Source organism: Malaclemys terrapin, chromosome 6 (assembly GCF_027887155.1).
Source record: "Malaclemys terrapin pileata isolate rMalTer1 chromosome 6, rMalTer1.hap1, whole genome shotgun sequence".
NCBI classification, from domain to species: domain Eukaryota; kingdom Metazoa; phylum Chordata; order Testudines; family Emydidae; genus Malaclemys; species Malaclemys terrapin.
Window position 1 is genome coordinate 81,074,741 of NC_071510.1, and position 16,825 is coordinate 81,091,565.

The following is a 16,825-nucleotide window of genomic DNA, read 5'->3' on the forward strand; positions in this document are numbered from 1 at the left end:
GGTGTCACAAGTACTCCTGTTCTTTTTACTAATCCTGTTGGAAGTGGTTAAGGTTTCAAGGAGGAAGGAGGGACTGTTTATATACATGGTAGTGGCAGATGCTGTCATTGCCTCTGTTGTTATTGTGTTTTGATTTTTCTGCATGTGAACTATACCATAAAGATGTTTGTGCTTTACCATAGTTACCACAGGCAAAGGGGAAGAGATGCAGATCAGGATAAGTAAAGAACACAGATCTTCTGACCAATTTGAATTACCCTATATACTCGTTCATAAGCTGAATATTTTTGGTAAAAAAGTGACGCATCAAAGAGTGGGGGTCAGCTTATAAACAGGTCTACACTGAAATTTGATGATTTTAAACTCTATGGAATCATTGCACATCTAATACATTGCCTTTTGTTTACCTGGAGCCCCTCAGCTCCCTGTGGCCGCGGTTCACTGTTTCCAGCCAATGGGAGCTGCAGGAAGCAGCGCCACTTCCTGCAGCTCCCATTGGCTGGGAACGGCAAACCACGGCCACAGGGAGCTGAGGGGCTCCATGCCTGCAGACGCTCCAGGTAAACAAAACGTCCCGACCCGCCAGCGGCTTACCATGATGGCCGGAAGACAAAGTTTGCCAACCCCTGAGATATAGGGTCGGCTTATGAAAGGGTCATACAGTTTTTGCTATTTTTACCTAACTATCTTGGGGGGTCAGCTTATGAATGAACGGACTAATAAATGAGTATATATGGTAATTCAAATTCAAATAGCCCAGATGCTATTCACCTGAGGTACCAAAGGAAGTAGCTGAAGAAATCTCAGAGCCACTGGCAATAATATTTATAAACTCCTGGATGACAGGAGAGGTCCCAGCAGACTGGCCAAGGGCTATCATAGTGCCCATCTTTAAAAAAGGAAGCGCCCGGGAACTATAGACCAGTCAGCCTGACTTCAATACCTAGGAAACTACTAGAGCAATGTATAAAATATTCAATTTGTGAATACCTGGAGGATGAAGGGGTAATCACTAGTAGCCAGCATGGATATACCAAGAACAAATCATGTCAAACTTTCAAAAATGCAGATAGATTAAACACAATAAGATAAACAAGGAGCTCTAAATGGAAAAACATTGCCTCATAAGGATGAAGAGGAAACCTAAGAGGAATAACAAAATGACTTATTCAGAGATATGGCAATGTATATGTAAACTAGCAGCTCTGTCTTACTTACCCAGCATTATACTCTATTCTGTGAAAATGTTTTCACAGTTTTTAAATTGCTTAATATTTATGTGACATTACTGGATGCTTTGGCGTTTTGTTTGAAGCAGTATGCTGTGCACTCTTGACCTATTTGTGCAGTTCAGTTTCCTTATTTCTCAAATATGAATATAAGCAAACATTGTAAGACTATAAAAGGCTCAGACTAGTTCCTGAAATCATGTATCTACAGAAATGTAAATGGAAAGATCTGATTTACAAGTATGACAATTGCAATTTAAGAGACTTCACAAGAATGCCAAATTTTATCATATCATAATCTCAAAGGATTTAAGAAAGGAAAGAATTTCAGTTAAAAAAAAAGTATTTCTAGAAGATATAAACAATTGGAATCTGCCTCTAGAATGTTAAAAAATAGAACATATATTCCACATGTGAAGGACTTTGCATCACTTCTGATTTCCCTTTGCTAAATTTATCAGTTCAATGATTTATTTGTTGCTTTCACTTTAAAGTGTACTTCTCACATTTGAAAAAAAAAAACATGGCTTTGTTTCATCTGTCATCACCACCACTTAGATCACTAAAAACCACTTCAGTTTCCACGATTAATGTCGTTCAGGATGTAGGAAGACGACAGCTTGATTTTCTAAAGCTTTAGTGTTGAGTAGCAAAAACAGGCTTTGAGTGGCAATCTGAGCAGAGTCAGTACAAATGGAAAAGTCAGACAGGAATTATTTGTACAGACCTCTCTCCACAACAGGCACCTTTGAGTACCCTTATAGTGGCAATTCTGGGATGTTCATGTCATCATGAAACCTTGAAAGGAGCAATTATACAGCCTCGTTAGTTAGACCAATACCCTTGGCTGTTGCAAAGACAATAATCACCTCAGCTTCAACAAGTTCCTGAAATGTAGACATAAAAGGTTCATGTTGAGAAAGTAGGGTGAATCTAGAAACATAGGAATATGTAACTAAAAACTGGAGTTTACCTCAGAAAAGAAAAAAAAAACAAGTAATTTTGTTACTTATAATTGTGTCAGAAATGACCACTGCTAGGTTCTTATGCTAATAGAAGACCAGCACATTGTAATAAACTGGCTTTCTGAGCTGTGATGAAGAATTTAATAATGACCATCTGGCCACTTATTCAAATTTCATAACAAAAAACATGTAGCCTTGCCTTTCAACTCACAAAGCAGGATCCAAAATCCACTCATGTTAATGGGAGTCTTTCCATTGACTCCAATGAGTTTTGGATCAGGCATCAGAGCTAGTTCAAACTCTGAATTTGTTTCATGGGTCACTGACATTTTGAAGTTTGTTTTCATTCTATTTCACAAATTTTTCAAAATTTACTGTGAAATGGAAACTCTGAAAATTTCTGAAATTAAAATGACTGACATGAACTAAAATCAAAATAAAATTATTAAAATAAAATTTCAAAATGAAATGCTGTAAAATGAAAGATTTTCCAGTTAAAATATTCTGCATGGAGTGTGAGAATTTTTGGTCAACCCCACCCCAAAAACAATAAAATGTGAGAAATTGCATTTTCATCAGAACAGTATTTTCCAACAGAAATTTTTTGATGAAAATTCTCTGATGATTCACCTGAGATTAGATACAGCAATTTAAAATGCATGCAGAAAAGCACCTAGCATTGTTTCATTTAAAAGCTCCATTGAGCATATATGAAAAACTCAAGTTTGTTTTTTAGTTTGCTTTAGAGAAACTGACTTTGCTAAGAACAGCCAAACTAGAGCTGTGAAAGTTTAAAGAAATCCCACTTCATGAGCAATCACTTTTTAGAAAGGGGAAAAACAGTTTGTCAAATGTGGCTGTCTAGGGAAAGCTTAATTAGTCATCAATGCATTCTCTATGATGCTCAAAACCAAAAGTAAAAAAGAAAAGCCAAAATGGAAGAAATGAAAGTAGTCTTTTAACACTTAATTCAGTATTTCACCTTCTTCCCTCTGGCTTTCTCCTGTTTTTTTGAGTTAAGCAAGTAGTTAGCAAAGGAATAATCTAGGAGTTACAAATTTAGATTCCTCCCTCCCACACCACCTCTGCTGCTACTTGGGGTACGTCTATACTTACCTCCGGGTCCAGCGGTAAGCAATCGATCTTGTGGGATCGATCCCGGAAGTGCTCGCCATCGACGCCGGTACTCCTGCTCCACGAGAGGAGTACGCAGAGTCGACGGGGGAGCCTGCCTGCCGCATGTGGACCCGCGGTAAGTTCGAACTAAGATACTTTGACTTCAGCTACGTTATTCACGTAGCTGAAGTTGCGTATCTTAGTTCGAAGTGGGGGGTTAGTGTGGACCAGCCCTTTGAGAAGTGTACTACCTGCCCAGCTGAGGCAGTGTCATAGTCACAAACACACACAAAGCTGTTCATCTTTCACCAAGGTGTATATTTAGCCCTCTCTTACATAGAGCACCAGGCTTACAGCAAGAGCACACTTCCCTATAGCTCTCACTCACAAGCCCAGGCTCAGCTACTGAGCTTTCTGCCAAGCATCCGAGCTTCTCCTGAACTACCCCTTACTTCCTGTTTCCTACACTTATGTTCTCCCCAATTACTTTCTTAGCCTAGTGATTGTCACAATCCCCCAGCAAAGTATATAATTACCCTCAGCTGGGCCTGCCTCAGTGATCAGTGATCAGAGTGCTGCTGATAGCATCCTGTCACACCCACTCATAGAGTGTGCATCAGCAGATTGTGAAAAAACATAATTTTTGTTTGGTAGAGCAAACCCAGCAGTAATTCCAGCCTCTGGCAGGTATTGCAGCTCCCCAGTACCACTTCCTGCTCCTCCTCTTATTAGGATTATCCAGTTAAACAGCAGGTTTTTCCCAGGTGCAGTGGGCAGAGCTAATTAGCCAGCCAGCCAGCTGCTGGCCTCTGACCTCAGTCAAATGTTATCCTTATACCTTCACAGGCCTTATTTCAGTTCCCTATATAGGTCAGAGTTCAAGCACATCTAGCAGGAATACTTGTATGTACTGATTTCAAATTTGATTTCTGCAAGAAGGAATACACAGAATTTTGAAATATGTTTTACATGGAATATTAGTGCCAGTAAAACCTGATTACTCCAGCCATGCTCACCACTACTTTTGTGCTTGCTTGCCACAAACAATTAAACAAATTAATTTAAACATTCAAATGGATAGTCCTGGAAATATTTTACATCATTCACTTATTTCTACATAATGGAACCTCCAAATCCACCCAGGGACCAGATTGTTATGAGAAGAAGAGGGAGGGTTTTTTTTTACATATTCTTATTTCTAACATAACTGCACCTAAATCACAGTCACACAATGGACTAATGAAAGATATACACACTAGATTGTAAGTGCTTTGAGACAACGATCATATCTTACTAAGTGTTTGTATAGCACCCAATCCTGGTTGGGGGCTTCAGGGTAATATAAAGTAAATACAAATGATAAATAATAATAAAAGAGTTCACTGTGATTCATGGGGTCATATTATTCATTATTTGCACATATTGGAGATCCTCTGGCTATTCAAGAAAACTTTGAAATTACTATACATTTCACAAAGTTAAGCACGATTGGTTATTCATCCTATTTACTACTCACTATTCATTATTCTTCTGTTTAAAATATTTCAGTCAGTCAATCCTGAAGCAGAAAAAAAAATACTCTGATTTAGGTGATCAGCTACATGCAACAGAAATAATGACTAGTCAGTAGTGAATAGCTGAACTGGTCACATTACCAACAAGATGTAGTCTGAGAATTATTAGTCCAAACTATTCTGTGAATGCATATCAATAACGAATACCTTTTAGAACATCAGACAGGATCTGCTCATGAACAGATTACTAATTAAAAAGGGTCTACATTCCTAACAAATATTATTTATACCAAGTAGTTCACCTGTCACCAATAAATACCAGCTTTTTCTTTTAGGAGTCAAAGAAACACTACTTTGGTCTTCTGTGTATTCTACCAGACACTTCCATTTTCTGCAACTGAGTTTGAGATTGCCAGACATATTCCTGACAAAATTTATAATTTAAAAATATCATATTGGCTGATTCAATTTTGGACAGAAAATAAACTTATTTGGAAGAAAGAAAGAAAGAAAGAAAGAAAGAAAGAAAGAAAGAAAGAAAAAGCATTTTACTCATTCAGCGCTTGCTGAGTAAACACAATGGACATGATGTACTGGTCGACAGGCACAGGCTGATGTCACAGGATGAGGGATAGCTCAATGGTTTGAGCATTAGCCTCCTAAACTGAGGGTTATGAACTCAATCCTTGAGGGGGCCATTTGGAGATCTGGGGCAAAAATCTTTCTGGGAATTGGTCCTGCTTTGAGCAGGGGGTTGGACTAGATGACCTCCTGAGGTTCCTTCCAACCCTGATATTCTATAACTCAGTTTTTACTTGGGTTTTGCCAGATTATCTACAGCCAACTAATGTTGAAAATTTTGTAGTGACATTGTGCATGAAAGGGGTATAAGAGTATCTTTGCAGCCAGTCTGGGAGTACAGGGCAGGAATCTAATGACAATTCATAAAATAATAATAATTAATTAAAATATTGTTACTGGTGAGGAGAAATATTTATATCAAGCTACTATATAAACAGAACAACAAAGAAGAATAGATGGCACTACAGATCCTATCTGCGTTGTGGACAAGCCAACATTACTGTAGGAACCTTTAGCTTTTTCATTTCCTGATTTATTTTCTTTTCAGCTGGTGACCCCGTAACATTAAATTAACACTGAGAATTTCATGTACTAGATTGCCTGGGTTTTTGAAGCACAGGACTATTTCTTTTAGCATGACACTTGCACCTGTATGGAAAGCACACTCCTTCAGCTTTATGCTCACTTCAAGGAATGCACATTCAGCTGAAGCACTGGTGTGCATTCTTTGCAAGAGCTACACCAGTGCCTCCATTATAGTCAGCAGAGTGCACTGGGCATCCCAAGACTGGGCACTTGCTTCCCAGCAGCAATCCCAGAGAAGCCAGGAAGGACACTGTTTAACATAAAGAAAAACGGTGCTGGCTTCAAGTTTTATATCCCAACTAGGGAGAAGAGCACCAAAATGTTGCCAGGCCAAAAGAAGTCCCAAGTAGTGTGGGGATCCACTTCTCAGCTGTCTATTTAAAATTTCCTAGGTTGTGGAGTATGTTTTGCATCTCAGGACAAGAGTGTTTGGGATTATAAAACATTCAAACAAACATTATTTGGGGTAGAATAAGGGAGTCAAAAGGGGCCCATGTGAAGAAGTAACAATCAAAGTCTTACAGCTTTCTCTAAATCTCTCTATAAAAAATGAACACCTCCATACCAATCCTGGCATGTGCAATGCATGTATCTTTCTGAAATCACTTGCTTCGTCGACTCAAATGTGCCTGTTTCAAATCGTCAGAAAATCAAAATCAATACTATTTTCAAATGTAGCAAATAAGTAAGTGAATAAATTTCAATAGGATTTGGGTTCTCACTTCCTTAATTGCCTTTGAAAAGCCCAACCAAAATTTTTGGAAATGGGAAAAGTATATATTTTTTTCCATTGCCATCTTATTAACCTATGCATGAAGGAATTTTGCTCAAACACAAAATAAATTCTTTTTGGACAGTGACTAAGCCTGGAAAATTTCCTCTGATAAAGAATTTGTTAAAAACTATTATAAAAACTTGTTTGCACAATATTCTCCTTTATAATCTTAGCCATAGTATGAATCCACAATCAGAAGAAATAATTCTGAGTATCTCCTGAAAAATCCACCTGTCCCTGTTTATACATTAGTGTCATCAAGGATTCATAGATTGCAAAAGTTTAGGAGGCCCTGATACAGTGGGCCTGGCAACTTATGTAGTACCTTATTCAAAGTTCATTGGAATTCAGTAGAAAGACTCAAAGGACTTCCAATCAAGTCCTTGTGCCCTTTTTACACCAGTATAACTCAATTCACTTTGGTGAGCCTGCTTCCTATTTACACTGTTTTAAGTGATCCTAGAATCAGGTCCAGTGATTTCTAAACTATTGGTTTTACATCTACTGGTTAGTTATAGATGATCATCTAGTAAGACATTGTCCCCACAAAACTCATGTATCATATTGCACATAATCAGTGGGATTTTCAAAAGCCTTTAGGAATGGCCTATCTGTGCTCTCATTTAAGTCATTTAATAAAACTCACTTTAAACTCAGTGGGAGCAGAGTTAAGCCTATGCTTTATAAAATGCTACCTAAAGTATAATATAATTGACTACTTACAAAATCCCCACTATTGTGTCCATGTCCTCTGGCTATGTGGACAGCTGATAGCAATACTCATTAATCAGGAATAAGTTACAAAAGAAACCTTCGTAACTGTCCCCCTCTATTCCAGCCAGGACTTCAACTGTTGTCCCTAAGAATTCCTGTGTCCTGCTAGCAACAGGGAGGAAGGAAGAGGAAAGGGAAATGACCCTACACCATCCACCTAGTAGATAAAAGAACTGATAGGAAAGTCCACTATGTTTGTACTTAGCATTTTCTGCAGCAGATCTGCTGACTCCCGTGCTTGGGAAATTCCCTGTTGCCTTGGTACCTGATAGGCTCATAACTTACCTCTGGTTTTTATTGTGAACTTAGATGACAAACTGCACTGTGTTTACAATCATCTGAAGCTTGTGGGCTTGGAGGTGCTAGTTTAGCAGAAATCAGAGGGCTGGTAAAAATCTTGGTGTAGCTCCAGGGAAAAGCAAATATCTGTTTGACAATACAATAATATCAACTAAACCATGAATACCCAGGATAATGAATGATGACGGTGGTGAAGCTTTAGCCGGAAGTTCAAGATTCTGTTGTGAAGTATACAATCTGTCCTCATAACTTGTTTATATCACCTGAAGTGCTGTCTGGTAAAACAGAATATAATAGTCTAGTACACTCATTGTATTGATATATAGCCCCTGACTTTAAGTTACTACAGCTCCCTCTCAGTCAACAAAGAGTTCAGTAACAATGGCTGTCTAAGTTCCTTATTGTAAAGAAATCAAACAAAGTTATTTATTTAAAACAACAACAAATTCTGGTAGGAATTGCTTGTGTTATATTATCATATTCTCTAGCACCTGGGGTGAGCATTCTTATTCTAAATATTTATTCACTGGTCTATTTAAAAAAAATGTTTTTTCTTATTTATATTGTTTTTTACCAAACATAGAAGCTCTCAGAGATTTTTTTCACTCTATTCCTCAAGGTGTCTTCTGTAAGAGAAAATATTGATTCCAACTGTTTGTAACATTTGATTAACTTAACTTTCAGAAAGAGCTTTCTAATTTCTGAAAAGAACCTATGGGGACAAATTGGAAAACCTGTGTTAGATGGGGGGGAAAAAAAAAACCTAAATTAGTAAGTAGAGAAGATTGTAATATTTCAGGCTCATGGTCACATAATTACACAGACCGCCATAATACTTTTCACCAGACAAAAATCTTTAGCAATGACCTTTATTTCTTTCTCACCTTTGTTACAAAGAGATTTTGACAGGTTGCAAGTAATAGTTTATGACTACAATTTCAAGCCCAGATTCTACAAACACCTGAATACATTTTCACATTTAAACTCATTGGGTGAAATGCTAGTCCCACAGAAGTCATTGGGAGTTTTGCCTTTGATTTCAATAGCACTACAAGTGTGAATATGTGTAAAGCTAAGCAGGTACATAAGTGTTTGCAGGGTGGAAGCTATGGTTTGGTCTGAGTTTGAACCAGGTCTTGTTATGCAGATGGGCCCTTACACCTGTACTGAGTCCAAATGAAGCTAGATGGATTCTATTCAGGCATAACAGGATCACTTTTCAGGTCTGGGGGACTATTAGTATAAGCATTGTTGACAAAGCCATACAATATTAATAGTAAATTACAAGTCAGCAAATGGTGAAAAAGAAATGGCCTATGTGGTTGAAAAATCTTGTGGTTTCCATGTCATTTCTGCCTTCAGCTCTCACCTCTGCTTTGGTGACAAATGTTTACCTTTTGCTTGCTTGGAAACCAAAAAAGAAAAAGGGACTTACTGAATAAACAAAACTGATAACGTTTAAAATAAAAAGTTTAAAACAATCTCCAGTTAGGAAGAGTGAGGGAGGGCAGCATGATGATTCATCTGATTAGAGTCAATGTTAAGCTTTTGTTTGACCTTTCTCAGCAGGTTCACTTCTCAGATTGATCATGAAGTTTGGAAGGAATAAAATGATCAGATGTGACTTTATGATGTCAGGAAGGGGAGGTGGTTTTCCTTGGTAATCAGGAACAAGGACACTAGTCAGCCCCAAGGGGATGCAAAAAACAGATCACCTGCCTGGAGTTCATACCAGGAACCTTGCAATGTCAGGCTTCTGACTCAGAGATGACAGCACTTGGTATTGCTTAGCTCTCACAGGAGATTTAATTGCATGCAAGGTTAGAGGCAAAAGAGATATTGAGAGAGACATATACCCAAATATTTGTTTAAAATATAAACAACAGTGACACTGTTCACGAGAAAATTACTTATTTTTCTAGACACAGGGTGGGTGAGATAATATCTTTTATTGGGCCAACTTCTGTTGGTGACAGAGGCAAACTTTTGAGCTCTACAAACCTGAAGGGAGGCTCTGTGTAGCTTGAAGGCTTGTCTCTTTCACCAATTAAAGTTATTTCAGTAAAAGATATCACTTCACCCACCCTGTCCCCTAATATCCGGGAACCAACATGGCTACAACAATGCTGCAAACAACTTATTTTCTGACAAATTTCTACAGTGGAATTAATCAAGATAGCTTCCTTGTATGCTAAAGTTTCAAGGCAAGTGTAGTCTGAACTAAAAAGACTCAAAATGAATCATCCACACTGACCACTTCTTTTTTTAAATATATTGTTTAATTCTGTTCCCCTCAATGTAAGGTAGAGTGAATTTTAGTGTCCATGAAAGTGAATAGCTGATAGCACTGGGTACAGCTGAATGCAGTTCAGGCAAATGAGATGCGTGATAAATGATGTGTACATTTATGCCAATGAGAGTGAAACTCAGGTGTGAAAACATGCAATGCCCCATCTGTTCCAGTCTGAATCCTTTCCTGAGAAGAAATTACCAGTCCAGCTGTATTGTGCCATATTGTGTTGCAGTTTTATGAGGAGTGTGGTAGACAGGTATTTTATTTAGAAACATTTGAAATTACATATGATAAGCCTGCACTTCAAAATTCTGATTGGGATTCAGATTCCCCCTTATCTGGGCTTGTTCAGATCTGGGGTTCTGGTTCAGTGCATTATGGGCTACATTTCCAGAATAGCTCTCACCCAGCAGCTCCCATTGTTCTCAGTGGGGAAGGCAGGGTGCTGACTGAGCACTTTGGAAAACCTGGCTATAGGGAGGTAGAGGCTGCTTTAAGTGCAGAGTGGAACAGTGATTAGTCTATATTGCACTGATCTATGCAATGCCTGCTCACTCCTTACTTTTCTGCTACTGCTAGCCAAAAAGTATGTGTGTCACTCCATTCATTCCATACCCTGAACACACAGAATGACTGTATAGCAGCTGCCCTCCCCCTCACCCCCCCAGGAACTGACATTCTCACAGCAGAAAGAACCCAGCTGCTCAGGGTGACTCTTCTCTCTCCTCTGCTATGTGCCTCCCTCCTTCCCCCAAGCAACAACCAGCCTGGAAAAGGGGAGAGGGAACCCCACTGCAGTCCCACCCCAGCCTGGGAAAGAGGGGTGAAGAACTTCAGAAGCTGATGGAGGAGCAGAGGTGAGGTTGGAGGAAAATAATAGATTTGGTGTCAGAACTAATTGGAGGGAGAAATGAGGGGACAGAATTGATTTGGGGGTTGGAGAGGAAAATTAAGCAGGGCAGGGAGACAGGCCGATGAAGGGGTGATGATAGATCCCCCACTTTTTTCAGACGACTTTAAGCACTATTGAGAGAACAGGGATTGCACTCCTGGGCCTAAGCTCTAGGCAGATTGTACTCAGCTAAGTAAAGTAGTGTTGCAGAGCTCATTTACACCTGAGCAAAAGAAAAGCACAAGCCAGGCCTAAATTACCATAAGTAATTTTCAGCTGAAACATCATCACGTTCTCAATATGAGGGTTTGCTCCTCTCAGGTCACTGAAAGATACTGAGAAGTTTTTAATAATAGCATTTGTGGGAAAGATTCATTTCTAAAGTACACTCACTGCTAATTAATGTTTTTATCCCTAAGCCAAATACCAAATTAGAATAGGAAAGAAATTCATTCTGAAAACCGTGAAGATAAGTTTAAATTTGCTCCTCTTAAGCACATCAGCACAATTTCTGCTTACATCTCCCCTCTCAGGCACTATATAGGTCTTATTGTATTCTCTGTTAAGGTTGATATAAGAATTGTATAATCAGTTTGTGATTTTCTCAGTTTTTAATATTGGGTGGATTAGCGGTGTATGTAATGGTATGTCTTGTTTTGAATTAAACTTGTTTCGGCAAAAGGTGCTAATGCCATGTGTATGTGTGAGTTATCAACATATATAAACACTCAGGAAGAAACTCTCCATAGACAGAGGGCTTACCCACTATCTATGGTGAGAACCATAGTGTAATTTAGAGGACAGCCAAGAAGCTCCTAATTAAACAAGCTGAAATTTACTAAAATTCTCAGGATTCCAGCCTGTATTGCTTATTGAAAGAACTATAACTCTGTATTGGAGCTGGGTGAAATTTTTCAGACAAATAGTTTATTCACCAGAAAATGACATTTCCATCAACCTGAAACTATTTGCAAATTTGACATGAATTCAGTGAATAGTTCCAGCCAAGAACAATACCTCCCCCTATAATCCTTGGCATTATGGGGGAGGGCAGTGTAAAGCTGGTCATGCCAGCACTGTGCACGCTGGGGACTCTGAGACATTTTCCAGCAGGTGAGATAGGGCCAGATTCTGTCCCCTTAGCACTGCTGGGTTTCTATATAAACTAGCTAAGTTTATAATCCATTGGATCCTCAATACCACTCCCAGAAAGTCATCAAAGAAGGCATATTTACATGAAGGCCTGTTATCTGGGCATTTTCAGAATTTGCTTACCATGCTACATATTCATAAATGTGTCCCACATACTCTGTATTTCCATTTAAGGTAATGATGGGTACAACTGTTCAAGGTATATTGTATTTATAGAGGTAGGGAGCAGAAGTTGCAATCAATACATGGCAGGCGCTTGATTTGTGTATTACATAGTCCTTTTATTAACAATAGGTAATTAAGTTTCTATCTTACTAATAAAGTGGTCACTTATAACATTGCCTCTTGTTATTGTGAATCCCACCCCCCAAAAAGTAAACATCTCCCAAATTACCAGTTCCTTCTGGTGTACATAAATGGAGCAACTATAATGTTATAGCGAATGGACATCCCTGTGATAGGGAACAATTACTTGGCAGCATAATTTTAATAGACACATCACTTTAATCTAAGACTTAACCATCTGTTCTGTCTTCTAATTACAAATGCAGAAATAATGCAATTCAGAATTACACCATAAAAATAAAATATAAGAGATTTAAATCCATGTGTGTTGTTTATACAGTACAAGATGCATCTGTTATATTTTTTGCTCATTTTTCAAAATCAAGGGAGAGTTGCTTTCCCTTAATATGGTACAATATTTTATGGGTACAAGAATTCATATTAAGAGGGTTTCCTTTCCTATTGGATTTGCAGACAGCTATGCTGGAAGTAGCAATCCCTATTTAAGTGTTTTTTTTTCTAATGCAAAAATCCTGTCCAGTCCCCCCAGACCTTAATCTTCATAAGAGCTAGAAGATAAATAAGAGTGTGGTGAGAAACATTTTGTTGTAATTGAACATCTTCAGGAGTGTTAGAGAAATGATTGCAGAAGCTACAGTAAATCCTGACTTTGAATGCCAGAGCTCTGAGTGGGGTGGCTGCAGAGTAATTGTAATCAGGCATTCAGCTTGCAGAAGGCAGGGTCAGTAAGAATGCCACCACAGACATGAAGTGAGTATGGTCAATTGTGATAACCACCAAGGCTTTAAATAAGGACACTATGCACTTCCCCTCAGAATCAGCCTATGTTTAATAGTGAATATCCAGGTAATAAAGAGTCCTGACCATACCCTAACCTTTACTCCACCTATTCCCAGCAGTGCAATAGTTCCTAATGGGTCATTACAAGTTGGTACAACTTAAAACGGTGCTTTAGATAAATTCTATTCCTACTGGAAGACTCAAAAATATATAACTTTGGCCACAATGATCACTTAGCAAGCCATAACTTCATCAGCTCTCCTAAGACTTACATATATATCAGTTTGTATCTGCTGCTATCCTATATCTTTCTGTTTTCTCCTCTCTATTTTTTTTCTCTCTCCTTTCTACCTACTTCTATTGTTCTTACTTAAACGTCAAAACTCTTTTTTAGTAAATCACCAAACATAAGTAATGAACATTTACTTGTTTACTATGGTAGGCATTTCAAAAGCACTACATTGACCTTCAGTGGGACTTGTGCTCCTAAGTGACATGGCTTCTTTTCGAAAATCCCACTCAGATGTAATAATATGGATACATAATCACCTTATCTTTTGTGTTAATGTCAGTTATCCTTTGCTTATGTACATGACATTCTTTATCCTGCTAATATGTTAGCTTGTTTGCAATTGACTTTTGTAAGTTCCTGGGTATTTGATTTATTAAATTTAAAACTTCTTTATTTAAAAATAAGCTTTTCACTGAATTACCAATCAGCTCACATCAATTGCAGAGCTGGCATTTGCTGTAACACGAAAATAAAAAGAGCATGGAACACAGGAAAGATTTGTTCATATATGCTCGTCACCAAAGTAGCTAGTCATAAGATATATTTATAGATATGTATTAAAATGGTTTCATAGTGCACCTTATTTCTTAGACCAGGGGTCGGCAATCTGCGGCACATGTGCCAAAGGCAGCACACGGGCTGATTTTTAATGGCATGCTGCTGCCAGCCAGGGTCCTGGCCACCGGCCCCGCTCAGCCCGCAGCCGGCCTGGATTACAGAACCCCAGACCAGCAGTTGGATGAGCCGCTCAGCACGCTGGTGGTCTGGGGTTCCGGTCACTGGCCCCTTGCCAGTGAGGGTCCCGGCCGCTGGCCCCGCTCAGCCCACTGCCGGCCTGTATGGACAGAACTCGGGCCGGCAGTGGGCTGAGTGGGGCCAGCGGCCGGGACCCCAGACCGGCAGAGGGTTGAGCTGCTCAGCCCGCTGCCAGTCTGGGGTCCCAGCCACCGGCCCCTTGCCAGCCGGGGTCCTGGCCGCCGGCCCCGCTCAGCCTGCTGTTGGCCTGTATGAACGCAGGGCTGGCTCCAGGCACCAGCCCAGCAAGAAGGTGCTTGGGGCGGCCAACGGAGAGGGGCAGCACATCCAGCTCTTCGACAGCAATTTGGCGGTGGGTTCTTCACTCTCTCTCAGACTGAAGGACCAGCCGCTGAATTGCCGCCGAAGACAAAAGCGGCGGCGGTACAGCTGCCGCCGAAGTGCCGCAGACCGCGAGTTTTTTTTTTTTTTTTCTTTTTGCTGCTTGGGGCAGCAAAAACCCTGGAGCCGGCCCTGGATGGACGGAACCCAGCCGGCAGCGGGCAGAGCAGGGCCGGTGACCGGGACCCTGGCCGGCAGGGGCCGGTGGACGGAACCCCAGACTGGCAGCAGGCTGAGCGGCTCAGCCCATTGCTGGTCTGGGGTTCCCTCTGCCACCCGTGCTGCAATGTCTGGCACGCTAAACCTTTTACTGGCACGCAAAACCTTAAATTAATGACGGCTTGGCACACCACTTCTCAAAGGTTGCCGACACCTGTTTTAGACAGTCATTAGGTCAGGTCATTAGAGGTATTGCCCTATTAAAATTATGACCAAACATTTTCATCGTTAACGAGGAGTCCAGTGGCACCTTAAATACTAACAGGTTTATTTAGGCATAAGCTTTCATGGGTAAAAAAACCTCACTTCTTCAGATGCATGGAGTGAAAGTTACAGATGCAGGCATTATATAATTGTATAATGATTATATAATACCTGCATCTGTAACTTTCACTTCATGCATCTGAAGAAGTGAGGTTTTTTACCCATGAAAGCTTATGCCCAAATAAATCTGTTAGTCTTTAAGGTGCCACCGGACTCCTTGTTGTTTTTGTGGGTACAGACTAACATGGCTACCCCCGATACTTGATTTTTCAAAGTTGGGTGTCTCCACGCTTAGTCTCTTAAATCCATATTCAGGTACCAGAATAAAAGTGGTCTGATTTTCAAAAGTGCCTAGCATCTGCATTTCCCATCAACTTCTTTAAAAGTGATGGATGCTGAGGACACTTTTATTTAGATGCCTAAATATCTTACTTTGGGTACTCAGATTTGAAATGTACAGCCTGTGTGTGGGGAGGGTGTTCTGGATTATGCTTTTCCCAAAGCACTGTGACATGACCAGAGACCATAGGCTACCAGACAGTAATCGACCATTGGTATATCTTAGTAGGGCAGTTCTTATGTTCCTGTTTTATTAACCTGTTGCACACAGCCAGGGTTTAAACTGTGTGTGTGTTTGTGTTGGGGGAGAGGATTTTCAAGAGGTCATAAATGCAGAAAAAATAAAATAAAAATCAAGCTGTGTGGCTGAGGGGCACACACTAAGCACTGTTTTAGCTCCAAGATTATGAAAGAACCCACTCACCCATACCTTTTTTCAGATCATTGTAAACAGTGTACACTTTCCTATAGATTTGAAGGCTTCCACTATCAGTAGATTTTTCTCCTAAAACAGAATTTTTGAAATTGCCATATAATAGTGGATTCATACACTGTTTTTAATGCAATATTTAAATCTATTTAGCAAGAATGAACAGTTTTTATCTATCTAATCTATCTAACCATCCTTATTTTAACACCATAGCAGTAGGAGACAATAGAGATTGTGACTGGTGATTGAGTAAGTGACTAAGATGTTGATATAACCAGAATGTCAACATTTAAAGGACAGAAATCATTTAAATCAATGTACCTTTATGAGATTCAGATCCAGATTTGGTTACAATTATTTCCTTTCCATAAAAAATCATTTTAACTTGAGAAGCAACTTCTCTTAATCTTTCTTGGTTAAACTCCAAGCACACATTGCCCCTGGAAAGAACAATGAAAATTTGTCCATGTCTGGAAAGTCTATTGATCGATGCCACAAAGTTAAAACAGCAACACTTGATAATAAATGGCAAATCATGATTAGCTCCTAGTATTTATTAGAACAACATTAATCATAATGATTGGAATATTTTGTGCATGGATTCTATTGTAATCAAGGATGTTGCTGTGGTAATGTAAGAGGCCATTGCTGATACTTCTCTATGGTAACATCCAAACAGAATATCAAAGATCCCAGTGCCTTGACGATCCCACTTCACTGTTGTCTGAAATGTGCTGTACTAGCATAAAGTAGAATCTTCAGTTCTTCATGGGGAACATGATACTACCTCTTTGCTAGCTGTCTAAGGCCCTCTTGCTATGGAACCAGTGTGTTTGTGCTGCACAAGAGATGGGCCAGGATTTCAGGAACCAGCACCAAGA

General features: G+C 39.6%; 1 long non-coding RNA gene across 2 annotated transcripts in view; it reads left to right on the top strand.

Moving 5' to 3' along the window:
- The first annotated feature begins 10,842 nt into the window (after positions 1-10,842).
- The window catches only part of LOC128839521 (uncharacterized), a 36,471-nt gene continuing 30,488 nt past the window's right edge, over positions 10,843-16,825 (top strand). For both annotated transcript variants that reach the window (XR_008445466.1, XR_008445465.1), the window contains exon 1: positions 10,843-10,990. This is a non-coding gene — a long non-coding RNA (uncharacterized LOC128839521). The remainder of the gene's footprint in view (positions 10,991-16,825) is intronic.